We start from the raw sequence: 16,692 nt of genomic DNA, 5'->3' as shown, positions 1-16,692 counted from the left end.
ATGACTCTGTAACTTTAAACATGACAGCCTTTTTTCATCACTCTTGTTTATAAAATAAAGTCACTGAACGAGATCACAAAGTTGTCACTTATTTATTTTTCATTTATTCATGCAACAAATACAGACTGAATATCTGCCATGTGCTAGGCACGATGCTCAATGCTAAATTTCACCTCACCAAGACATCTACTCAGAGAATCCTCACTTTTGTTAGACCAATGGGTCAAAAACCCTCCTTTTAAGAATGTGTGTTGATAGTAAAACTGCCTTGGGATCTGATAGGTGGCTGCTATGTCTTCAAAACATTATTATCAGTGGACACTGCTGTTGCCATCATTATTGCTACCACTGGGAGTAGACTGGAGACTGCAGACTATCCACATAGAATTAAAACGAAGAAAAAAACTCTCCTACTTTCTTCTCCATGTACTGTTCCTGAGAACATGATTCTTTAACACATTCTGGGAAAAAAAATTAGATGGACATGGTTGTAGACTCACAATTCAATGACTTCTTGTTTGTGCTAGTCTGATAATACTTGCCTTTCTATTCATTTACAACGTACTCCTGTAAGCATGGAGTCAGTGACATCTGTGAGTTCTCCTAAAATTGAGACATTTTTGGCTTTATGTTATGGCATCTTTCTATCTCAGATTTGCTTATAATTTGTTTTAGATATGGGTCTTCAGTAGTTCAGTGATAAAATAAGGAGTGTATGTGCATGCTGGAATGTTTGAACTAGAGCAGACTTAAGAAGTGTGATAAGGATTGTGCTACCTCTCATTGACAAAACTTTTGTGGCATTCTTTCTCATCAGATTAAGAATTATTTAATATGCATTAAAGAAAGGATAGAGAAAATATCTGACTAAATGTTGTGATGATGTGACAAATTCCGAAGCGATTAGATGTAGACATTCATTGCTTTATTAAATTTCTATTTGATTTATTTTTAACAAAGATTTAGCATGTCAGCCAGATGGTATTCTAGACCCTGGTATTTAATTGTGACCAAAAAAACAACACAATCCAGACTTTTATAAAGCTTACAATATAGTAAAGAATAAATATATTCAATAATAGCACTAATAAATATGTAGTCACACGTATAATATGTAGTATGAGGAAAGACACATGGAGCAATGAGAGCAAATGCAAATGTAAGATTGACCTGTACTGGGATGTTGGAGCATGAATCAGGGGTGGCTTCTCTGAAAACATTTGAGGAGTTATAGAGAGGCAACCAAATTCTTTCTCCATTTGACAACCTTTTAAATATTTTAAAATCATTATAGTGCCTATCATGCCTATTATTCTCAACTTCAAATTAAATAAATCTAGGTCTTTGAACTTGTCTCTCTGGAAGCACGGGAAATAAAGTCTAGAGCCCAATAATCTACATTCTAGTGTAGTCTGACATATGCATCTTTGGACTCTCACTGATATTCTTCCATCAACAATCCAAGATTGTATTCACTCTTGGGATAACCACATCATATCGTTGACACACTGAACTAATCATCAACTGATATTTATCAGTCAGGTTCAATCAGTGAAAGAGAACCAGTAGGAGACATATATTAAGAGATTTATTGCAAAATATTGGCTTACTTGGTTGTGGGGGCTGCTAGGCAAGTCCAAAATTCCTAGGGCAGATCTTCAGGAAGGGCAGTCTGGAACTCTAGGGCACTGGCTGATGCCGTTGTCCACAGGCAGACTTCTTTTCTCAGGGAAGCTTCTGCCCTGATTTTAACACCTCTCGATTGACTGAATTAAGCCCACACAAATTGTTTAGCATAATCTCTCTTACTTAAATTGAACTGATTATGGACTTTAATCCATATCTAAAAAATACTTTTCCAGCAACGTCTACATTAGTGTTTCATTCAATAATTGTGGACTGTAGCCCAGCCAAGTTGACACATTTCATCACATCATGTTGGCAATTTTTTTTCCCCTGGGGAAGATTCACCCTTAGGTAACATCCATTGTCAATCCTATTCTTTTTTTTCGCTTGAGGAAGATTAGCCCTGAGCTAACATCTGTGCCAGTCTTCCTCTACTTTGCATGTGGGATGCCTCCACAGCATGGCTGACGAGTGGAGTAGGTCTGCACCCAGGATCCAAGGCTGCAAACCCAGGCTACCAAAGCAGAGTGTGCGGAACTTTAAACATTCGGACACCAGGCCATCCCCTGGTGTCAGCAATTTTTACCAGGAAGTGCTAGTAACTTTTTCTCAGTCTTGTACTTGTTACATTAGCTCTTTAAAGTCAAACAAAAACTACATTGTAGAGTCTTGTTTAGAGGCAGATGCAGGTTTTTCAGAAGCTTACATAATTTTAGAGTCTCCTTTACAAACAAATACAAAATTACAAGTACAAAAGTAGATAGAGGGTTTTATAAAGTGCCAATGTAACTGAGAGGCCCCAAGGCTCAAGGTTCACTAACTTCATACCATAGCTACCTCTACTTTATATTTACCCTGTAGCATTTCGTAATAAAATTATCTCAGCCTGTTAAGACTGTTGGCATCCTGGTTCTGTCACTCAACATTTTTACTATTCTTTCAGCTCTGTATTGTTATCTGATAACTTGATATTTTTTTCTTCATCTTTACCCAAATCAGTGAAAAAATGAATAGGATTAAGCTAAGGGAGAGATGCTAGAGGAAAGCACTGGAACCCTCCTTCTTAAAAGACCCTGCACTCTTTGAACATCTGTGTGCAAACAGTTGTAAATTCACTAGATTTTACTAAAATTCTGCAAATATTTCACCACTTTTCTTTCTTTCATGTATATTTCTATTTATGCAAATACTAAGCTCTGATTTATCCTTCTTTCTTTTCCATCCTAGATGAATCAGACAGCAATGAATGGGGAAATAGTTGTTCAGAGTTGGGAGGATTATAGTTGATTTTCCTTAATTTTTTTTCCATTATATAGATTTTTAAGCAAACTCAGATCTCTAAGTGCAAAGTATAATAATTGCATATAAGGGGGCAATGATATGGAATACTTTGGAAAGGTTGGCCTTCAGACTTAGCTGCTGAAATTAATGAGTCAGTCAGTGACAATGTGCATGTTTTGGTAAGGAGTCATATTTTCACTAAATTCTTTGTTTATAATTCTTTTCCATGTGAAACCTACTTATTCTAAGATCACATTATCACATACTCTTGAATTTCCGTTGTTCAAAATCCCATGGAATATAGTCTATAAATAAATGCTTTAAAGAGAATTGTGGGGCTCGCCCAGTGGCACAGCCGTTAAGTGTGCCTGTTCCGCTTCGGCAGCCCGGGGTTTGCCAGTTCACATCCCGGGTGTGGACATGGCACCACTTGGCAAGCCATGCTGTGGTAGGCATCCCACATATAAAGTAGAGGAAGATGGGCACGGATGTTAGCTCAGGGCCAGTCTTCCTCAGCAAAAAGAAGAGGTTTGGTGGCAGATGTTAGCTCAGGACTAATCTTCCTCAAAAAAAAAAGAGAAGTATGAATCAAAATGTTAGAATTTCGTAGCCAGAACAGTCTAATATTGATGTAAAATATTAGATTAATTCAAGAAAAGATGACTTCCAGTTAATGAGTCATATTTATTCCTCCAAGGAAACAAAGATTTATTCATTGTCCTCCACCTTTCTGACCATGAGACAGTAGAAACAACAATAATCTCATGGGATCAAAGTCATGTGACATAGTCTTAAGACTACAACCCAACCAAATAATATAAAACATAAAGAAACACACAAACACTTTCCTGCTGGTTCAAACAAGGCCTAGATGAACAAAGTTGATGTGTATCCAAGCAACGATCAATCCCGCCATCAGAGCATTTAATGATGAGGGACAAGACATTTCTGAATGATTTTTTCCTTACAGGAAAAGTTAAAGGTCAAGTTAGACCACACCTTATGAAGCTTGAAGACAGGTTCTCATTTGTTTCTTTTTTAAAAGAAATGCGCTCACAAATGAAAATGTTGTCATAGGCTTTTAAATGATTGCAAATTTAAAAATCTAACTTCCTACAGTAAGCTGATGGAGGTCCTTCATAAAGTATAACATGTGCTCATATTCTTTCTTAAGACATGTTTAGACAAATTAAATCAGGTTGAAGTGAAAGTGAAGGCCAGTTCTTTAGAAGGGAAGAGACCAGAAAAGAGAAGCTTAAGGATCTGATATACAAAGGAGAGTATCTCTCATGGTGATAATTTGTGTTTGGTCATCTATTTCTTACTTATTCCAAGAAGATATGAGATGGTCTATCTCATATCTTTATGTGTTTAACATTGTTTCACGCGTTTTATCAGGAAAAAAAAAAATGCTGGTTCCCAAGTTGATGTGTATGTTGGAGTATGAATAGAGTTTTTTTCCACACAATACTAGCCCTCCAACAACCAGAGTGGATGACCTTCAAAAATCTTCCCAAGAGATATTGATATGGAACATTTCCACCTCCATCACTAACAAGGGACTAGAGTTAATGGATGTTACCCTCTGGCACCCTAACCCTTATTTAGTTTTGTGATACTTGTAGCCAAAAGGAAAACATATTGCATCTGCAAACTGATTTCAAAGACATACGTTTACTAAATTTAAGTGTTAAATGAGTTTGTATCTAAGGGATATTATATAAAATAATGGATCTTATGTTTAACTATGGTTTTGTCACAGATACAAACACACTTTCATAGAAAGCACATATAATGTGTAAAAAATTTTAGGCTAAAATCTCAGTTGTACGAGGCATATAACTTTTTTTTGCGATAACTAAACTAATATCTATTTTGGGGCTGCCCTTATACTATGACAAAATTAAATCTCAGCTAATTCAATTCTAATTTCATTTCTGGGTAGTTGTGCTTAATATTCTTTGGAGTTATGTAATGACATAACTTTCTTGGGCTATGGGGTATAAATAACCATTGTCATCATATATGAAAACTAACATTCTCAGAGCTGGCCCAGTGGCATAGTGGTTAATTTCACATGCTCCACTTTGGCAGCTCGGGGTTCGCAGGTTCAGATCCTGGGTACTAACCTACACACTGCTCATCAAGCCATGCTGTGGTGGTGTCCCACATACAAAATAGAGGAAGATTGGCACAGATGTTAGCTCAGTGGCAATCTTCCTCCAGCAAAAAGAGGAAGATTGGCAACAGATGTTAGCTCAGGACCAATCTTCCTCACCAAAAAACAATCAAAAAACTAACATTCTCTGGGATGTATATCCTCCCTTCTTGCTCCCCATTGTCAATTCATTCTGGAAACTTTGATGTTGTTTCCTGGTTGACTTCAAGGCAGACTGAAGTCTGGCTGTCTCCACTACTTCGGAGCCCCTTTTGGTAGTCCTTTATGGCTGTGAAAAACTCAGTATGGCTGTCTCTAAGGCATTTTGCCCCTTTTGTGCTAGTCCAGGAAAAGGAAAAGGCTTTCTACTCCTCAAGAGGTTTCACTTTTCTCACTCCCATGTCAGAGTGAGTGGAAGCTCTGGGATGCTAATTCAGGCTTATAGGCCATTTCTGTAGGACTCAAGAAGGTGCTGTAAGGTTGAATTCATTTTTTAGGCATTATGTGGGAAGTGGGGCACAATTTTTCTCTGCTTTTCAATTCTTTAATCTATCTGGGATGTCCATTGTATCTTTTCTACAATATCTACACATTTCTACCTTTCTATTAAACCTTACTTTTTCTGGTATGAGTTTCAAAATTCAAAAGTCAAAAATTGACCCTTTTGTATCTCGCTGCCTTTCTTTTACGATATTCCTACCATAAAGCAAAGGATATCATAAGTGTTATATCTTCAAATAGGAAAGGGCACTGATGAATAGGAAATACCAGCAGAAAACATCAGTGAACAGCTTCAAATAAAATCTCCCATTTGTGTACTGGATCTTCAATGAAGACAGTAAGCATGCCATTAAATAATAGCTGGGATTGTGTAGACTCTTCTTGGACCTTCCCACATCAGATTCTCCTCCATGGACCTTTTGGGGAGTCACTACTGCTCATAAGCAGACCGGGACCTAAGATGACTGAAATGCAACCTCTTCACACAATATGCACAAACGAAAGAAACCTTCAGGAAAATTGCCTTTCAACTGGCAGAAGGGACTCTCGGAATATTGACATATAAAAAAGAAGTCAACTTATTGTCAAGAAGAGGGGTTTATTGATTTCTATATGAAAGCTATCAACCATTCTATCAATCTATATATTGATTTCCAAAACTATTGCTCTATCACAAATAAATTGGCATTGATCTCATGCAAATTTTAAACTTCTAAGTAAGGTTCCCATATTAGGTAAATTTATCCCCTCTAGTTTTAGGCCACATACTTTATGTTGAGGAAGCTGTGCTTAATTTAGAAGTAAGAATTCTTTGAACATGCAAAGTAAGGTATTCCCCAACTCCTCCCAGCAGAATTTGACCCACTATTTGACAAATCATTTCTTTTAGGGCACTATAAGCTAGGCTCCTATTAGAATTATAGGAGTTTTAGAATTGGAAAGGGGACCTAAAAATTATCTTCTCCTATGTTCTCTTAGTCTGTTTGGGCTGCTAACAAAATACCACAGACTGTGTAATTTATAAACAGAAGAAATTGATTGCTCACAATTCTGGAGGTGGAAGGTCCAGGATTAGGATGCCAGCAACGTCCAGTGAGGGCCCTTTTCTGGGTTGCAGATGTTGCCTTGTGTCCTCACATGATGGGAGGATGTAGGGAGCTCTGTGGGGTCTCTTTTGTAAGAACACTAATCCCATTCATAAGGGCTCCACCCTCACAACCTAGTCACCTCCCAAAGGCCCCATCTGCTAGTACCATGGCCTTTGAGGGTTAGGATTTCAACATATGAATTTTGGGGGGGACACAGACAATCAGCCCATAGCTTTCTCTTTTTATAAATCAGGAAGCCATGGCTCAAAGTGGTGACTTTTCCAAGAAAATTTATTTAGATATTCTTTCATTCAACACATATTTATTAAGTATTAGTGACAAACCAGGTACTGTGCCAAACCCGAGGCCAGATCCCCAGGTCTTCTCACTGTAGAGTGTGATACAGTTTGGTGTGTGGCAAAGGAGATTATAGGAAGAACCCAGTCATTTTCACCTTAAGTGTTCATTTTACAAAGAATAATTCATTTTTTAAAAATACAGATCAAATAGAGAGAGATACAAAAACTTGGGCTAAATGTCTTTCAGTAAGACAATCCTCCTTAGAGAAAGGAAAGGGCAAAAGGGGGAAAAATAGGCTCAGGAAAAAGGTTTCTTTCTGTGACACAGAAACAAGGACTTGAAAATTATTCTTAATTAGAGATGTTGCTTAGGTGACAGAAAGATAAGTGACCACTTCTTTTGCTTTCAGGTTGTTTTTTTCTACTCTGAACACACAGGCTATGCTGTGCAGCTGGCTAAAATTTTAGGACCTGATTAGAAGTCACATTTTAAAATGTCTTATCTAGTTGAAATGAATAAATTCATTTGTTTTGGGGGAAAAAAGCAACTTTAGGGGCCTTTGCCTCACTTCTACTGACCTGAGTGAGTGACACATGGAAATGTTCTCCGTAGAGGATATGGAAAAGAAAATTCCAGAATAATGACTTTATTATACTTGTTTAATTGTATTTTTCTGACTCCAAAAATAACATCAATCTAAAAGTAGATTTTTTTAAAAGTTAGATAAACAAAAATAAGGAAATATAATAGAAATTGCTCTTAATTCTATCACTGAGTAATAAACCACATTTATATTATATTGTATCATATATATACTGTTAATATTTTTCTACAACCCACTCATTTTAAAATCTCTGAGGTTATACTATAAATACTTTTAGTAAATTCTTTCACATTACTTTATATTATCAATATTTATGTTATTAAGTACTTTTCTACAATTCTTTAATGTCTAAATAATATTCCATTATATTCACCTACTAAGTTTCATTTAATCTATTCCTTTAGTTGCATTTTCAGGTTATATCAAACTTTTCTATTTTATTTGTTAAGGACAAAATCATTGAGACAATTTTAGAAGCACAGGATCATAACTTTTTTTAGTCTTTTTGGCAAAGCATTTTTCACTTTATTTTTCTCTATTCTCTAAAATTATCTTTACTATCAATTTACAGAATATCATTTATTCATTAAAAGGAATAATGGTAGTATCTCTTTCTCTTTTAAATTAGTAGCAACTAATTGGAAAATTTCGTCAAGAAAATTGCCTGGATGTTTTTCCTTTTCTTTAGAAGCAGAAGTGTAATTTTGGTTTTAGTCTTTGCCTCTAACTAGCAATTATTAAGAATTACTGAAAGCATTTGTATTTCATGGAAACATTTGCTAAGCTGACCCTAAAGTGGATATATGGAAATTTATGGCATTCCTCTTTAGTGCTCCTAGAATACTAGTGTTTTGCTTCCAACATAACATATTAACTTTAGCAATTTATTCCTTACACTCCAAAATACTTGCATTTTTATGTGTAAAGGGACAATGATTGCATCAAAAATAAATTCTGATTCAATCACCTGAAAAAAAATACCTGTCTAGCGAAGCAAAGAGTTCATTTTGTAAACGAAAATGAAAAACACATCAATCATGACATGTCAGTAAGAGCAGAAAGAGAAACAAAGGAAAGAGAAGAAAGAAACATGGAGACCTCCAGCATCAGCTCTGTGCCGTTTTATCCAAGTTCTTCATATGAAACCACATAGGTCACTATGCAGACCATGGGCAGGGTAAGTGCAGAGGGTGGGACTTGTTGAATGTTCAGATTGGAATACTGAATGCTTTGAGTTATGTGTTAAACTCCAGAACTATTTTTTTTACGAAAAAGATTCACTGTTAGCCTTCAAGTTTTGCTTAAGTTTGTCAAACTAAATAAAATAAAAATAAAGGTAAATTATTTTATTTAGAACCTTAGAGGTACATATATTTGTTAAGTGTTTGGAAATAGTTATTTATGACAATCATAAGACATTTTAATATATTATCAAGAGATAAGATGAGAAAAGAATTAGTTCTAGAAATTTAGATGTGGGAGAAACATAATGATAAATTCTTTTGGTAAGCAGAAAATTAAACCAACTTTATATAATTGCCTGACAAATTTACTTATTGGGAATTAAGCTGGAGGATTAACAAATATGAAATAGATTACCTAAAGCAAAGAAGCTCAATATTTAATCCAGTAAATGTATTTCAGTTCATGGAAATGTATTTTGGTTCATGGGTCTTTTCGTCTGTTTTATTTAATTCTTTTCTTCTTATATTTGGCCTTCAGTTTTGCGTGGAAGGACAAATGACTGTCATCTTTACAACCAACAATGATGCTTTTCAGACAAAAAAAGTAATCCAAGTGTCCTATTTAAATTACTGGATGTTAACAACTTATTCTAATTAGGCGATCAGAGTAAATCTTCACGTGGTTTATTGCTCCAAAGAAATGTAGTGTCCGATCAGCGTTTTCAAGTCATTTTACTCTGCAGAAATGTGGGTTGCAAACACATCAAGAGACTATATAGTCCAACATTGTCAAAAACAGTGGAAGCCCATATTCGTTTTAGTTATAAGTGTTCGAAAGTTTAGTATTTCAGTAGTCATTCCAATTTTCACCTCAGTTACCTGAAGGATAAGAAATAAAAAGCTCCCAAAATATAAGGTGGAATCAGTGATAAAAACTTAGTCTTTTATACACTAACGGAAATCACACACTAAGTGCATTGTGTTGGATTTCATTGTGTGAGATTCAGGTTGTTTGAGTATGACGCTGTAAATTCAGTGTGTTTGATTTTTTCCCCCAAAATAAAATCCGTTTCTAAAAGGAGGGAGGGACGATAACTATGTTCTGAGGCCACTAGGCAACCTTTCCCTCTGCACAGCAGCCTGGGACTCTGCAGAGCACTCTTGGAGCAGAGAAGAGCACTTGATGAAGGAAGCTGAGCAGAGGCAAGGGCGTGTGGTGCAGAAAAGGCGATGTTCCGTATAATAAAATAAAGGAAAGCTCTCCAAGAGAGGCAGCCACTCAGTGACCCATTTGGAGGGAAATTTTAGTTACAGTAATTGAAAAGTTCATGCAGAAAGAGAGAGGTTTGATTTTAGGAAGTTGAACCTCCCAAACTGCTAAAGCAAAATGAAAAGCATCTCTCAGATGAGGCGCGCTATTATTATCAAACCACAGATACTGACTAAAATTATGTTGTTAGAATCAGTGCTAAGATGGTGATGCTAAGTGATATTCTCAAGTATTTTAATAAAGCAAACATGTCTTCTAAAAGTTCTGGCCCTGAACTTATCCTTGAGAGGAACATGCACGGGGTGTAGAACCTCTTTCAGTCTAATCACGTTTCTGCATTAATAGCATGTGGCTTTATTTTCTGTTACTATATACACTCACAGGTCATTATTAGCTTTTAGGCAGGCATGAAAGGAAAAAAGATCATTTTCATTTTGTTAATGTCTATTAAAAGAAATAATAAAAAATCCACTTTTTTTTTCTTCCCATAAACACTTGATTTTTGAAATAGTAAAAATATATAAATCTCCATTTGCATATTCTGGTTTGTAATCATTTTGATTTCTTTCTTTCTTTTTTTTTTCAGTGAGGAAGATTGGCCTTGAGCTAACATCTGTTGCCAATGATCTTCTTTTTGCTTGAGGAAGATTGTCACTGAGATAACATCTGTGCCAATCCTCCTCTGTTTTGTATGTGGGATGCCACCACAGCATGGCTTGATGAGTGGTACGTAGGTCTGCACTTGGGATCTGAACATGTGAACCCCAGACCACCAAAGCAGAGTGCGAGAACTTAACCACTATGCCACCAGGCTGGCCCCTGATTGTTTTTGAACTAGTAGAAGCTGGAATTGTGAAAAGTAATGCATTTTAGAACTACAGTTCTACTGTTTTGGCTATAGTTCAGTAAAATTAATGTGCAAAATGATTTGAAACATTGAAATATCCATGTTGCTTTTTGCTAGTTAGAATGTCCCTTGCTCCATCTCCAGGTGAATGTATCTTTTATTTTTGTTGGTGTGGATGGTCTGAAACCCTCCACATAAAATAAATACTTGTCTTTGTCAGTTTGAGCTACTGTAACAAATGACCATAGACTGGGTGACTTAAACAATAATCATTAATTTCTCACAGCTCTGGAGGCTGGATTAAATAATGTGATATTAGGATTCATAATAAGAATACATATACTTGGGCCTTAGTCCACAGTTCTTGGCATACAGCTCCTAAAATCCTTGTAATTTCTTAAATGATAAGATCCATGGGAATATCTTTTGTTATAATATTTGGTCTTTTGTCCTCAGTTCCTGAAATAGCTCTATAGCAATAAAGGTAAAAGGAATGTCTTTTGTTATTCATAACAAAGCCCCTTTCAACCACACCCGAGTTTATGTTAATGCGTTGATCTTTTGAAAGCCCCAGATAACTACAGGATGGGGGCTGGTTGTCAGGGGAAGCAATGATGTGATTAGAGGTTGGAACTTTCAGCTCCCCTCATTTTCCCCTCCCACTCTGGAGCGGGGAGGGGCTGAAGATGGAGCTAATCACTAATGGTCAATCATTTCATCAATTATGGCTACAAACCGAAGGCTCCATAAAAATCCCTGAAGTACAGGGTTCAAAGAGCTTCCAGATTGGTGAACACGTGGAGGTACCAGAGAGAGCAGGAAGTTCTGCATCCCTTCCCCCATACCTTGCTGGGTACATCTCTTCCATCTGGCTTTTGTTGAATTGTATCTTTTTATAATAAATCAGCAATCTAGTAAGCAGACTGTTTTCCTGACTCCTGTGAGCTATTCTAGCAAATTATGGAATCGGAAGAGGGGTTTGTGGTAACTTCCAATTTCTAATTGGTCGGTGAAAAGCACAGGTAACAACCTGGTCTTGCAATTGGCATCTGAAGTGGGGGAGGAAGTCTTGTTGGATTGAGCTCTTAACCTTTGGGATCTGATGCTAACTCCCCATAGACAGTATCAGAATTGAATTGAATTCCAGGACACCCAGCTGGTGTTGGAAAATTGCTTGGTGTGGGGGAAAAACCCACACATTTGATGTCAAAAGGGAAGTGTCAGGAGAGTTGTGAGTGAGAATGTAGCACAGTAGAGCAAAAGAAGCATTTTTTCCTTTCAAATAAATAAATGTATAAAGCTAAAATTTACAAATTCTAAAGGGAAATGTAAGAAAATTTCTTTATGGCCTTTGAATGAGAAATAATTTCTTAGAAAAGACAGGAAAAAAACCTAGAAATAGTAAAATCTGTGTTCCATACTTTCACTATTACTGTTTTAAAATGCTACTTGATTGTTACTTGACTTAGAATGATTTTGAAAGGTCGGCTACTGGAAATTTTTTTGTTTGTGAGTCATTTGAAATTTTTGTCTGGTTGCCTTGAGGATTTAATTTTTAACTTGGAAATCTAATTTTTTTTTCTAAGATATATTTCTCATTCATCATTCTGAGTTAATTTTTCCAGGTATCCAGTAAGTTTGTTCAATGTGTAGATTCAGGACTTTGTCTATCTCTGAAATATTTTCTTGGATTATAGTTTTAGATAGTCTCTTTCATTGCTTTGTTTTTCAGCTTCAGGGACTCTACTAATACAAATATTGTTCCTTTTTTGTCTGTCTTCTATTTCTACTACTTTCTCTCCTACCATGTTTATTCTTTCTTTATGCCATTTACATGTTTTTGGTTGATTTCTTACCATTCTTCAAAGTTCCTTAGTAAATTTTCATCTGTATCTATTCTCTCCTGGGCACCTTGTAATTTTTTTCTTTATTTCTGAGTAAATTTGTTTTCTTCTTCCATTATTTTTCAGAGTTCAATCAACTCTTTTAATTACTCCCGGTTTTCTTGTACATTACTATTCATAGTTTCTAAAATTATGATTCAAGGCAGATTTAACATATCCTTAAATGCTTGTTTCAGTATATTTAATTCTTTTTGGAGTATTGAATTACAGTTTACTTCTGCTTTAGTCTTACTTTTTAGAGAGAAATTTTCCCCGGTTGATTTTGTGAAATTTTGTCTTCTGATTTACTGTAATGGTTGTCAACAGACTCTTCCTTTGTTTACTTTTATGGTATTGGGCTATTTTCCAGATTTCTAGTTTAATGGCATCCTTTTCTGCTAGTCTATCAAAGTCCAAGCATATAAGAAGGTTTCTGTTTCTATGTTTTGCTGGTAGCAAAGTAGTGGTGAGTCTCAAGATTCTTGCAGTTCTCTTTTATCTTTCAGGATCCTAAAATTTCCACTTTTTCTTTTGCTCTTTACCACTCAGTTGCCAAAATGTGCTTATTCCTTCTTTTTTTGCCTTTTGTCTCATCAGGAGCTATGTCTTTGGAATTTTGTCCATTTAAATCAGGCTTGCCCTTTTAACCAAGTCTATACCTTTAAGTAGCCTGCCTGGCCTCTTATATGGTGTCTGGTCCATTAAATTCTCCTTAATTTGAAGCCCCTTCCCTTAGTCCGTTCTCTTGTCGCCTCAATTCCTTATTTTGTATTTTCGGATTTATGATGGATTTAATCTTTCTTTATATTTCCCCAATTCGCCCTCAGTCCTTTTGACTGGTATCCTCTCGCTGTCTTCCGTGTATATTTTTCCTGGCGTGACTTTGTTTACCACAAAGCATAGTTGTATAGTAGGGGTGTGGTGGGGGCATGCAGAACCAGAGACAGATTTTTTTTTTTGCTCTCTTTTAGTCACAGCTATTTTTTCAGTTTTAGCATTCTCTATCTTCAAGTAATGCTATTGGTATGGTTCGTCATAGAATTTTCATAGCTGTGAAATATTTTGTATCTTTGAGGAAGGAAATTTGGGGAAGTTGATTACTAGAGGTCTGTCACTGTCTTCTTCTACTATAAGGTTCACATTTTCTCAAGTGGTTACATACTAAAATTGTACAGATAATTTGGATGCTTTCCTTCCTCCCCCCTCTTGACCTCATTAAAAATTTAAATGCCACTCAACTACAACAACCTATCAACATATTTTAATATCTTTCATGACACTCACAATAGTTTGGAAGTAATTATTTTGGCTTCAAATAAGATCATAATTGTAATCCATCATCCCACACTTCAATAATTATTGAATCTGCATAGAAGATTGTCTCATGTGCACACTAATTGTCTCTAAGTATGAGAAGTTTATAATTCAATAGCTAGACATATTCCAAGTTCTTAATAATAGATCTTTGTACATATGTACTTTAAATGAAAAAAAAATCAAATGATGAATTGTTAAGATTTTTCCCTTATGTAACTTTCAAATTGTTCTTAGGATAATTACTTAATAGAGCAAAAGTGCAACTCATTATTCTTATCGTGTAGTTCTTCCTTCCATAAACTTCCTCAGGTGGTATGAATGACAATCACACTTCTACTTGCTTTGAACTCTGAGTCAATATAATTACCTTACGAGAAGTTTTGCTCTTTTAAGTTCTTCCCCATGTTCTCACTTATCTGAGTTGTTGTTGCAGAGGCTCTGAATGTTCACCAGTGCCCAACTTGTCCTGTTTTTCTTGGAGCCCTGCCAAGCTCCATTTTACAGTCTCCATTGCAGTTCAGTGTAGATCTGTGACTGAGCTATGGTCAATGAATGTGAGTAAAATGATTAGCATGGCTTTCAGACCTGGTCTTTTGAAACATCCTAGTCACTATCCTTTCCTTTCCCCCAGATACTGGCCTAATGTAATGAACTCAAACAACATAGAGGAAGAAATGTGGGCTCCTGAATGAGTCCAAAAAGCATGGCATGCTCCCCCATCCTAGTATGGATAAAAGATAACCTTTTACAATGGAACCTTCTGGAATTTTAATTATTATGGCATTATGTAAGCTATTGCCAGCTAATTCAAGGGCAATTATCATCTGGGATTGAAACTTGCTATGCTTCTACCACCGCCTCTGTCACCAGCATCACCTCTAAGATAGTAATTAGCATGCATAAATTCTTGTTGAATGGATAAGCATTTTTCCTACCAATGAAGTTACTATTGCTAGTGTTCTGTTTCTACTGAAATGAAAGTTCAATTTTTTTTCCTAGGAATACTTGAGTCTACTGAGATATTCTGCCCTTGAAGCCATTACAATTTATTTTAGGTCTTCAAAATTAACTTTCACTTTGTTTCACAGCTTCCTTCATCATGAAACTTGGAACAACATCCTGGGACTGAGCCAGAGAGTATATCACTGTAACATCTGTCTATGATATATTCCAAATTACTCCATTGTAGACACAGTGAGACTCCACCCAGGTCCCTGTTTAAGGAAGGATTTATTTCCATCTGTGGGAATCCTATCACCAGAAAACCTCTAGGTATTAGCTCCTTCAGGGGTTGCCTCAGCTTCAGAGAGCTGCCTTGCCCAAGATCACGCCCTCCTTGGAGTAGCCTGAATTTGGTTGATGAGTGAAGTGGAGTGTAAAGATCTGAGCATTTCAACCAGATGCAGAACACTCTGAAGAGCAATATCCCCTTCAGAGCTTTCCATTGTTTTGAGTGAGGTTTTGTTAGACCTGTATCATCATAGAATTATTCTACTTACTTCTGATCCCACCTTAGTTTTCCACAGATGTTGATTCAAATAAACATCTTATACTTCAAACTCCATTATAATGTATCTTTCCAGAGTACCCAACTCACTATACCTGACCACATATTATGATTTTTCTTCAAAGTTAAGCAGGTTTAAGAATTCTCTCCTATATTCAAAGCCTCGTGGAGGTCTTCTCTGCTATCCCTAATTGCCTGTGGCAAGATTTCTTACTAGGTTCTGAATGTGATATCTACTATGATTTAATTGACAAAAAATGATTGGATAGCTGAACAAAGCAAACCAACCAGATAAGTAATAATGACAACAATAACAAAATAGAAGAGTAGCCAGGCTGATAAAGGAAACTAAAAAAAAAAAAAATAGAGAAAGAGGGCAATAGAAAAATCAGAAGGAACAGGCAGAGTTGGCCTAAGCAAGTGTTATTTATAACTTTATAATTATATATATATTATAAGCAAGTGTTGGTTATATTGTAATGACATCTATAAAAAAACAAAATAACCTTCAGTCCTATATAAAACAATATGCACAAACATAGATTTTGTGAGAGCAACTGCATTCCACAATGGCTGCTTTTAAAAAAAATTGTTTTATTAAAAATGAGACCCGCTTCCCCCTCCCAAGGACTCCCAAACAAAATAAAACCCAATAACATCAAGGCAAATGAATACAAGAACCAATGAGTAAATACATTTAAAACAAATCAACCTACAAACGAATAAACCCACTCATGTCCTGTTGTCATAACAATTCTACAACGTCCCGGGGGTCTCAATCAATATTGAGATTGAATGTTCCTGGAAGCAGTGCATTTGTACCCACTACTGTTGCTCTGCAGTGGCACTTGAAGGATCACTTGTTGTGGGCACAGGAATAACAACTGGAGTGCAACAACAATATTAAGGCAATATATCCTATAGCACTCAGCAGCTGAACTGATAATAATTGGTTAAGTAAACTAGATACTAAATCAAAAAGAATGGAAACAAGACAAAATAATATGTGAAAATCGGAAGTCTGAGAGAGCAAAGTGCAAATCCGAAAGCAGGTTTAGGGTTGCATTTTATGAAATGGGGAGTATTCACTGCTAGTTTTAAAAATACTCACACTATTTTGAAAGTA

At 36.0% G+C, this 16,692-nt stretch overlaps 1 long non-coding RNA gene across 3 annotated transcripts in view; it reads left to right on the top strand.

Moving 5' to 3' along the window:
• LOC139075138 (uncharacterized) overlaps positions 1-16,547 on the top strand; it is a 784,499-nt gene extending 767,952 nt beyond the window's left edge. For 2 of the 3 annotated variants that reach the window (XR_011525237.1, XR_011525239.1), the window contains one exon: positions 10,599-14,516. This is a non-coding gene — a long non-coding RNA (uncharacterized lncRNA). Of the gene's footprint in view, positions 1-10,598 lie in introns of all 3 variants that reach the window. The other variant, XR_011525238.1, reaches the window with a different exon arrangement.
• Positions 16,548-16,692: the final 145 nt, after the last annotated feature.

Source organism: Equus przewalskii, chromosome 13 (genome assembly GCF_037783145.1).
Source record: "Equus przewalskii isolate Varuska chromosome 13, EquPr2, whole genome shotgun sequence".
Lineage (NCBI taxonomy): Eukaryota > Metazoa > Chordata > Mammalia > Perissodactyla > Equidae > Equus > Equus przewalskii.
This window is presented reverse-complemented; position numbering and strand designations above follow the sequence as displayed.